Raw genomic sequence first — 10,819 nt, 5'->3', positions numbered from 1 at the left:
CTCAAGCCACTCCACCAGCCTGAAAATACACTTGAAAGATCAGATTCCTACTACATGGAAAGTCTGTTCTGATGCAAGAAATGACACTTCTTATTGGAATATTCCTTCTCTCCTAGGGTATGAACATGAATGGGGCCACAGCTGCTGTACTGGTAGTTCTACAGTGATGTGTTCTATGAGATGGCATACTACAAAAAAAAAAAAAGTGTGAGATAGTTTAACCTCCTTTTGGGGGTAATCACTGCTCTTATTTTGTGATGAGTTTTTTTCAAGATAGGATCTCAAGCTATTTCCCTGAGCTGGCTTTGAACCGGGATCCTCCTGATCTCTGCCTCCTAAGCAGCTAGGATGACAGTCATGAGCCACCAGCGCTTGGTCACAAAGATTCTTTTGGACTAATGTAAAGTGAAAATGATACAAAACTGTTTTCTCTGATATTTCTACAAGTATGAGATCTAGAATTTTGTTCTTAGGGATGGTACTATTGCAGAGTAATGGAGCCAGATTCTGTTGGGAACTAAACTGTTGGTTTCAAATGGTGAAGCCCTAGGACAGAGTCCAGGGGTGTCCCTATATTTGATTCTGGGTCTTGGAACCACCTACTCCTCTTTTTTTTTTAATTTTTGTTGTTTTATTATTCATATGTGCATACAACACTTGGGTCATTTCTCCCCCCTGCCCCCACCCCCTCCCTTACCACCCACTCTGCCCCCTCCCTCTCCCCCCAACCCCCTCAATACCCAGCAGAAACTATTTTGCCCTTATCTCTAATTTTGTTGAAGAGAGAGTATAAGCAATAATAGGAAGGAACAAGGGTTTTCACTGGTTGAGATAAGGATAGCTATACAGGGCACTGACTCACATTGATTTCCTGTGCGTGTGTGTTACCTTCTACCACCTACTCCTCTTTAAGTTCTTGTCCATGGAGACCCTTCTACACCTACTCTCATCCCACAGTGGCATAGGTCTTGGTTGGTAATATCGTGCATCTGCTATTGGTCCAAGGATTGGGTTATCAAATGGCTCCACCCTGATCTGCATGGAGCTCTGCAAAAGAGAGCTCATCCATCAGGCCAGGAGGCATCAGCAACCCTGCTTGTTTGTGCCCAAAGGGACATGGCCATTACACATTCTCTCCAGATCAGGTTCATAGGAGCATATACTTAGATTTCCAACCAGGATAGAAGGCAAATTATAGCCCAATCTGAGTGGACAAACTGGTCCCCAATACTTAGTTTTCATCCTACCTCCCATGACCTGGGCTATGAACATGAATGACCAAGCAGGGTTCCAACACCTAATAATTGGCTTCTGTCCAGGAAAGTCCCTCTTTACCTCATTCTACACACACACACACACACACACACACACACACATACACACACACACACACAACATAGGGAAAGGAAAGGGAGAGGACTGCTTATATGAGATCACAGATCACAGGTGAGGACTGTCCTGGATGAACCTACTCTGGGCTGTCCTCTGCTACCTGTGGCAACCTCCTAATATTGCCCAGGGCATCCAGAGTTGAGCCAGAATCTAAAGGTGCTCCCACTCTGCACCTTTTTTGTGACTAAAGCCTTGGAAATTTGGGATACATCAAGAGAACAGATTGTTCTCTTGAGCATTTCCCTTCATGTGAGTTGGATAAGGGACTGTCTCAAGGTTGTGGGTTCCTAGTTACCAGAGTCCTAAGTTCTTTTGGGGTCTAATACTAAGGATGTGAGGTCACTTATTCAAAGACCCATTACCCAGGTCTCTTCCTTTTATATGATCTACCTAAGGGCCCCTTTCGAATACTAATTTCTTACCCACTTCCCCATTTCCTCCCCTTAACTATGCCCAACTGTGCAAATACATCCATTGTCTTACAAAAGTTGTAAAATATATGGCTAATTCATTTCTGTGCCTACAGATGTCAAGGCTTCTCAGCACCATTTGTTGAAATGACTGTAGATTTCAACTGAATGGCCTTTGCTTTTTGTCAAATATTTTTTGCAGTATTTGTGTGGTTTTACTTGGGGTTCATTGTTGTGTTTATTTATTTGTCCTCTTTTGCAAATAACACACTGTCTTGATTATTATAGCTTCATACAAAGCTACAAAAGTGCTTCCATATCATGTAGTGGCAATCCTGCACCTTTATCCTCAAGTATATCATATTAGTCATTTGGGGTGTTTGCCTCCCCATATGAAGGTTGATTCTAAAGTTTAAAACCAACTCTGGTTTTTTTTCTTTCTTTCTTTCTTCATGGTGTTGGGGATTGAACTCAGGGTCTTCAGGCTTATCAGATCACGGGAACCAGTGCCCCATGAACTGGAAGGGTTTTTTTTTTTTTTTGGTTAGAGGAACTCCTTATGTAGCCAAGGTTGACCTCAAACTCTGTCCTGCTTCAGCCTCCTTAGTGGTGGGAATACAGGCAAGTGCTACCATCTCAGGACTATGATTCTTATTGTTATCACTTTATTCATGGTTATGCTTAACGCTTTGGGCTAATAGTTAAAGCAATGGCTTTAAAGTGTTTAAGTACAATATCTGTGGTATTATTTTAATACCTATTCCCATAATGAGCCATATTCTGCTTTCTTTTTGTGATTTTGTTGTTTAAAAGTGGCATTTGAATCTTATAAATTTAGTAGCTTTTAGACAACAGATTCTACTCCTTCTCCAGTGTTTTGAATATCAATGTCAGACAATTGAAATTACTATACTGTAGTAGACTATCAGTAGTTAAAGTTGCCCTGTTGTACCATACGTCTGTTGAAATTATTCCCCCTCACTAAAATTTTCTTTCTTTCACCATTACGTCCACAATCCCCTTTGTTGTGTTGTCAGATCCAAGAAATCATTAGCATATATGATGTCAGGAAATTTTGTCCTATGTTTCCTTCAGAGAACTGTGAGCCAAAATAAACTTCCTTTCTTTGTAGGTACTGAGATGTAATCCATTGTTATAGTAATTACAAGCAGACTTAACACTCCTCATACTCCTAGCCTCCATAGAGTAAATATATACACTGTGCCACTGTCCCTGGTCTCTGCTTCCAAAAATGTGCCTTGTTTCTATGCCTTCACATTGCGAAAGGTGGAAGGGAAATGGGTCTACCTAGTTCTCTCCAGTTATTTCATAAAGGACTCTGAGGCTCTAGTTGCTTCCTAAAGGTGCCACTTCTTCATACTGTTTCTTTGGGGATTAAGTTTCAACATGAATTATAGAACACACAAACATTTCAACTATAACAGAGATTTTTTTTGATTATTGCATTAAGGACCTTATTAGTTGTATGTAGATTTTCTGTGTTTTTAGAAATTCGCCCACTTTGTTAGTTTTACCCAGTTTTTGATTGTACCCCCAGAGACTGTAAATAAGCTACGAGGCATGCAATTCTTTCAGTTATGTTGTGCTGTTGGACAGGATCCCTGTTGATGTAGTGCTACGTGGTGAAGGAAGGCAAAGCATTCTGGGGATGCATAATTAGTTTTTATTTTTAGGATGCAAATTTCCTAAGTTGTGATTTTCATGGGTATCTCAGCATTCTCAGCCCTAGTTAGTAGCTTCAAGAAGGTTAGAGAGGGTTAGAATTGGAATTTACTGGACTGGAGCTATGGCTCAAGCAGTAGAACACCTGTTTTGCAAACACAAAGCCCTGAGTTCAAACCCCAGTTTCACCAAAAAAATGAAAAAAGAAAGGGAGAAGGAAAGAAAGAAAAAATGGGTGAGAGTTGGTACTTTCCTTGCCCCCTGGTATAGGACTTTTGTGACATGTAGTCAGCTTTCAGTATCTGCAGGTTTTGCCTCTGCACATTTAATGAATGGAGGATGAGAAATATTTGAACGACAGTAATTATCTGTAGTGAATATGCACAGACTTTTTCTCATTGGCATTCCCTAAGCAAGAGTAGAGCAAGTATTCATAGAGTATTTGCATTCTATTAGGCATTATAATTCATCTAGACATGATTTAAGAGGTACATGAGGTTGTATGCAAGTTATATGCAAAAACTACCCCATTTTACATAAGTGACTTGAGCATCTGTGCATTTTAGTATTTAGGGGTCCTAAAGCCAATACCCACAGATACTGGGTAATGACTATATTTTTCTTTGTTTTTGTTTTTGTTTGGGAGTGTGCTCTGAGCTACTTCCACCACTCCGTGGTTTCCTTCTCTCTCTCTCTCTCTCTCTCTCTCTCTCTCTCTCTCTCTCTCTCTCTCTCTCTCTTTCTCTCGTGGCACTGCGGGCTTGAACTCAGAGCCTCATGCTTGCTAGCAGGCACTGTTACTGCTTGATCCACTCAACCAGCCTTTTTTGTGATTGGTTTTTTGAGATAGGGTCTCCTGAAATGTTTGCCTGAAGCTGGCTTTGAACTACAGTTCTCCTGCCCTCTGCCTTCTGAGTAGCCAGGATTATAGGCAGGAGCCACCAGCACTTGGCTTGTGGTTTCTTTTGAAGGAAGGACTTGTTAACAAGAAGACAATTTTGTGGACATATTTTGAAATGGTTATATTTTTCTTTGCTTGCTAGAAAGAGGCATTAATTTTTCTCTGATCACCATGTGACCACTTGGGAGGCTTAATAGATTAAAAACAAATTAGGGGCCTGCCTTTGGTCCATGCTGGCTGCTAAGGCCTGGAACATACATGTGCTATGTTGCATGTCTGGCCTGAGGGAAGCCATGGACTGGTTAGAGAGGTCATCTAGTGGTTTGCCCTGCTCTGTGGAGTTGCCATGGGGAGGCGATGGGGTTGGCAAAGTTGGATGACAACATTATTCCTTACTCAATAAGAAAGGATTGCTGGGATATAGTTCCCTGGTAGAGCACTTGCCTGGTGTGCACAAGGCCTGAGTTTGATACCCAGCACTGCAAAAACTTAAAAATACATAACTAAATAAGAAAGACTTAACTTATGGCAAGATAAGACACCCAGTGAAAATATATGTGAACTTATATCAAAATAGCCACATTCTCATCTGTATGGATTTTAATAATGTTAATAAAGAAACATTGGATCACAAATACTTGTCAATTGGGCCTCATGAAAAAATATTATTGGGAAATTGTCAAATAAATCTAAAAAACACAAACACAGGAAAGCATATGGTGAAAGGTTTTCTGGAGCATTTGTCTGGACTTTACGTATGTACTCTTTTAAAGCAGAAACCCAAGAAGAAGATAAAGAAGAGTTGAACTGGAAGGTGTGGCTCAAGCAGTAGAGTGCCTGCTTTGCAAGTAGGAAGTCCTAAGTTCAAACCCTAGTCCCACAAAAAAAAGAGTTATGACTTTGTGATCTTCACCTATTGGGATGACTGTGTGTTTTATCACAAAGTCTTGTGTAGGAAGATACAATGACTTGCTCTTTAGAGTGCTAAAAAAATCTCAGAGGCACCTGAACACCCATGTTTATTGTGGCACTATTCACAATAGCCAAGTTATGGAAACAGCCAAGATGCCCCACCACTGACGAATGGATTAAGAAAATGTGGTATCTATACACAATGGAATTTTATGCAGCCATGAAGAAGAATGAAATGTTATCATTCGCTGGTAAATGGATGGAATTGGAGAACATCATTCTGAGTGAGGTTAGCCTGGTCCAAAAGACCAAAAATCGTATGTTCTCCCTCATATGTGGACATTAGATCAAGGGCAAACACAACAATGGGACTGGACTTTGAGCACATGATAAAAGCAAGAGCACACAAGGGAGGGGTGAGGATAGGTAAGACACCTAAAAAACTAGCTAGAATTTGTTGCCCTTAACGCAGAGAAACTAAAGCAGATACCTTAAAAGCAACTGAGGCCAATAGGAAAAGGGGACTAGGAACTAGAGAAAAGGTTAGATCAAAAAGAATTAACCTAGAAGGTAACACACATGCACAGGAAATCAATGTGAGTCAATGCCCTGTATAGCTATACTTATCTCAACCAGCAAAAACCCTTGTTCCTTCCTATTATTGCTTATACTCTTTCTACAACAAAATTAGAAATAAGGGCAAAATAGTTTCTGCTGGGTACTGAGGGGGTGGAGGGAAGAGGGAGGGGGTGGAGTGGGTGGTAAGGGAGGGGGTGGGGGCAGGGGGGAGAAATGACCCAAGCCTTGTATGCACATATGAATAATAAAATTTAAAAAAAAGAAAAAAAAATCTCAGAAAACTTAATCTCTAGCTTCTATGCCATGTCAAAGAACCATTGTATGGATGCCATTTTCTTTTTTTTTCTTTTTCTCTTTTATTTTTTGTAAATGCCACTTTCTTAAAATTCCAGAACATGGCCTCATACATGAGATATTCCTAGCCTTTCAGATTAAACCTATTGCACCAAGGTAGGAAGGGGCATGAATCTGTTGACCGTAAAGATATCACTAATCATAATATCCTCAAGGCAAGAGATGAGATATAAGAATTCTTTTGGAAGCAAGCATGCATTTTCTTCCATCACTTTAATAAAACTCTACCAGCTATGCATTTTATGGATCAGTTTTCAAGTCATTCATATGGATAGCTGTCAACCAGGCTTTGGAAAAAAATGGAAGTCTACACAGCAACTGTGCTAACTGTTGTTTGGTTTGTAGTCCTGGGACTTTTAGTCCTGATGTTGATATTTTTATTTCTGATCAGGCCTATGAAGTTAAATCTTGCTCATAAACTTCAAACGAAAATCACAGTAGGAAGTCTAGAGATGAAATTATTAATTGTTTGTGCAGATGAATACAAAGGTGATAAAACCTAAATAAGTACATATGGAACATGCAAGACCTCTGGGACACAATTAAAAGAGCAGAGCTTGGGCTGAGATGTAGCTTGGTGTTAGAGAACTTGCCTAGTATGTGTGAGGCCCTTGGTTCGACCACCAACACCAAAAAGAAAAGACAAAAACAAAAAAAAGACCAAACCTATGAGTCATGAGCATGGAAATAGGGGAAGAGGTGCAAACTGAAGACATAGAAAACATACATAATAAAATATCAGCAGAAAACTTCCCAACTATTTGTTTTGCTGGGACTGTGGTTTGAATTCAGGGTTTTGTGCTTGCAAAGCAGGCATGCTACTGCTTGAGCCACTCCTCCAGTCCATTTTTCTCTGGTCATTTTGGAAATGGGGTTCTTGCAAACTATTTGCCCAAGCTGACCTCAAACCTCGATCCTCCCAATTGTAGCCTCCCAAGTAGCTAGGATTACAGGTGTGAGCCCCTGGTATCTGGCCCTAAGTCTTGAGAAAGAGATGGCCATTGAGGTATAAGAGGATTTTAGGATTCCAAACAGATAAGACCAGAAAAGGTCATATTATATCAAAAACATTAGGCATACAGAACAAGGAAAGAATACTGCAGGAACCAAGAGAGAAATACCAAGTTACCTATAACGGCAAGCACAACATAATAATAGCAGATTTCTTAAAAGATTCTTTAAAAGCAAGGATGGCATGGAATGATGTATTTCAAGTCCTGAAAGAAAATAATGACCAACTTAGATTACTGTAGCCAGCAAAGCTCTCCCTCATAATTAAGGGAGGAATAAAAACCTTCTTTAATAAACAAAATCTAAAGCAATTCATGGCCACTAAACCAGCACTACAGAAAATATTTAAAGGAATCCTATACACAGAAAAGGAAGATAAACACAACCATGAAAATATGGGATAAAATAAAGTTCCCTAAATGAGTACATAACCAAATGAGAAGTAAGAAAGTAACACACACTACAAAACCAATAAAATGGAAGGAATTACTACATGGCTTTCAACAATAACTCTGAATGTTAATCACCTCAATTCTCCAAACAAAAGACACGGACTGTCAGAGTGGATTAAAAAGCAAAACCTGGCATTTATTGCTTGAGAGTACTGCACCTCAATGGCAAAGACAAGTATAGGCTTAGAGTGAGAAGATGGAAAAAGATTTCCAAGAAGAGGGAGCATAAAAGCAAGAAGTGCTGGCTATAGTCATACCTGATAAAGCAGATGTCAAACTAAAATTAGTCAAGACAAAGAAAATCACTTCATATTGATAAAGAAAACAATCCAGCAGGAGAAGATAATAATTGTAGAGATATATGCACCAGACATTACTGCACCAAATTTCATAAAGCAAACACTAAGGACAGAAAAACACAGAAGGACCACAGCACAATAACAGTTGCTTGCTTTAATACCACACTCTCACCAATAGATAAGTCTCAGGCAAAAAATGAACAGAATTGGGGTAGCTGGGGTGGGTGGAAAAGTGGGTGTAGAAAGCGTAGTATTGCAGAGTGCTCTTGGGTTACTAATGAAGGCCCCTGGTGAGCCCACAGCATTTTCCTTGTACAATCAGGCCCCCAGTGGGTGGTGCTGCTTGCCTGGAGCCCTAGAGGATTATACAATCAGCAGGTTAAGTGGGGTGAGGATACCTGGGACAGGGAAATGAGGGGTGAGGGAGAAAGGCTAAGGCAGGGCTGGAGGAAGGGTTAGGGATGCCTCTGCCACTGTAACTGTGAGCCCTGTCAATGATGACAGTGAAAAAAAGATCAACAAAGAGATTTCAGAAGAGCCAGGCATCGTGGCTTACATCTGTAATCCTAGTTACTTGGGAGGCAGAGATCAGGAGACTCGTGTTTTGAGGCCATCCTGGGCAAATAGTTCATGAGACCTCCATCTCTAAAATAACCACAGCAAAATGGACTGGACGTGCGGCTCAAGTGGTAGAGCACCTGCTTCGCACATGGGAAGCTCTGAGTTCAAACCCCAGTCCCTAAAAAAAAAAAAAGAAATTTCAGAATAAATGATACTACTAATCAGATGGACTTAACAGACATCTACATAATATGCCACACAACAGCACCAGAATACACATTGTTCTCAGCAGTTCATGGAACTTTCTCCAAAATGTATCGCATATTAGGACATAAAGTAAGTGTTAATAAATACAAGAACATTGAAGTAATTTCCTGTATTTTACAGACACAATGAAATAAAACTTTTAATCAATAACAAGAGAACCTACAGGAAATGTTCAAACACATAGAGACTGAACAATTAACTCCTGAATAATTCACTGTTGGATGACCAGTGGATCATTAAAGAAATAAGGGAGAGGCTGGTGGAATGGCTCAAGAGGTGGAGTGCCTGAGCACTCATGAAGCCCTGAGTTCAAGCCCCAGTACTGCAAAAGAGAGAAAGAGAGAGAGAGAGAGAGAGAGAGAGAGAGAGAAAAGGGAGAAAACAAAAAAAGTTTGCAGAATCAAATGAAAATGAAAACATAACTTACTTGGGACACAGTAAAGGCACAGCTAAGAGGAAAGTTTATAGCTATGAGTGACTTCATTAAAAAATTGGAAGTCCCTTGTGCTGGAAGAGAGCTCAAGTGGTAGAGCACTTGCTTAGCAAGTATGAAGCCCTGGATTTAAACCCCAGTACCACCAAAAAATTAATCTAATGATGCACTTTAAGCTCTTAAAAAAACAAGAACAAGCCAAATCAAAAAGCAGTAGATGGGAAGAAATAATCAACACCAGAGCAGAAATGAATGAAATAGACTAAAAGAACAGTACAAAGAATCATGAAATAAAGAGCTGATTCTTTGAAGAGATAAAGAAGATTGATAAGCCCTTAGCCAAAATAACCAAAAGAAGGAGTGAGAAGACCAAAATTAGTAAAATTAGGGATGGGAATATCACAACAAAAATCTAAGAAATTCATTGGGAATTTTTCAAAGATATATTCTAATAAACTGAAAAATCTAGAAGAAATGATAAGATGGTAGAATGGTTCAAGTGGCAAAGTACCTGCCTAGTAAGGATGTAGCCCTGAGCTCAAATCCTAGTGTTTCAAAAAGAAAAAAAGAAATGAACAAATTTCTAGGTGTATATGACCTACCAAAATTGAACCAAGAGGTTATAAATAACCTAAACAGATCTAAAGCAAGCAATTAAATTGAAGCAGCAATAAAGACACTCCCAACAAAGAAAAGTGCAGGAGCAGATGGATTCACTGCTAAATTCTACCAGAGCTGGAGTAGGAACAACACAAGGTGTATAACAAATCTAGAGCCAACATTGTAATAAATGAGGATAAAGTGAAAACATTTCCTCTATGGGCAACAATGAGACAAGGGTGTCCACTCTCTCCACAATAATTCAATATAGTGCTTGAATGCTTAGACCAATATGGCAAGAGAAAGAAACAAAAGGGATACAAACAGGAAAGGAAGAAAACAAATTATCCCTATTTTCAGGTAATATGATATTTAAATGACACTAAAGACTCAACCAAAAAACTCTCAGGTCTTCTAAACACTTTTGGTAAAGTAGCAGGATACAAAATCAACATACAAAAATCAATAGCTTTTCTATACACCAAAAACAAACAAGCTGATAAATAAATAAGGAAAACAACTCCATTCATAATAGCATCAAAATGAAAATACCTAGGAATAAACCTAACAAAGTAAAAGACCTCTACAATGCAAAATGTAAAATCTTAAAGAATGAGATTGAAAAAACATCAGAAGATGGAAAGATCTCCATGTTCATGGATCAGCAGAATTAATATTTTGAAGCCAGGTGCCAGTGGCTCATGTCTGTAATCCTAGCTACTTGGGAAGCAGAGATAATGAGGAATGAGGTTTGAAACCAGCTTAGGGAAATAGTTCAAAAATACCCAACATAAAAAGGACTGATGGGGTGATTCCAGTGATAGAGTGCCTGCCTAGCATGTGCGAGGCTAGTTCAAAGCATAGTATTGCCAAAAAAATTAATATTCTGAAAATGGCCTTCCTACCAAAAGAAATCTACATATTCAATGCAATCACCATCAAAGTTCTAATGCCACTCAAATTTC

At 39.4% G+C, this 10,819-nt stretch overlaps 1 non-coding gene and 1 pseudogene across 1 annotated transcript; both read left to right on the top strand.

The window, feature by feature from the left end:
• The first annotated feature begins 4,916 nt into the window (after nt 1–4,916).
• On the top strand, nt 4,917–6,649 carry LOC109677873 (zona pellucida-binding protein 2-like; annotated as a pseudogene).
• Nucleotides 6,650–8,256: 1,607 nt separating this feature from the next.
• On the top strand, nt 8,257–8,397 carry LOC141417134 (small Cajal body-specific RNA 17). The gene has a single exon (XR_012441740.1).
• The last annotated feature ends 2,422 nt before the right edge of the window (nt 8,398–10,819 follow it).

The sequence above is a fragment of the Castor canadensis genome, chromosome 14 (genome assembly GCF_047511655.1).
Source record: "Castor canadensis chromosome 14, mCasCan1.hap1v2, whole genome shotgun sequence".
In the NCBI taxonomy this organism is placed as follows: Eukaryota; Metazoa; Chordata; class Mammalia; order Rodentia; family Castoridae; genus Castor; species Castor canadensis.
This window is presented reverse-complemented; position numbering and strand designations above follow the sequence as displayed.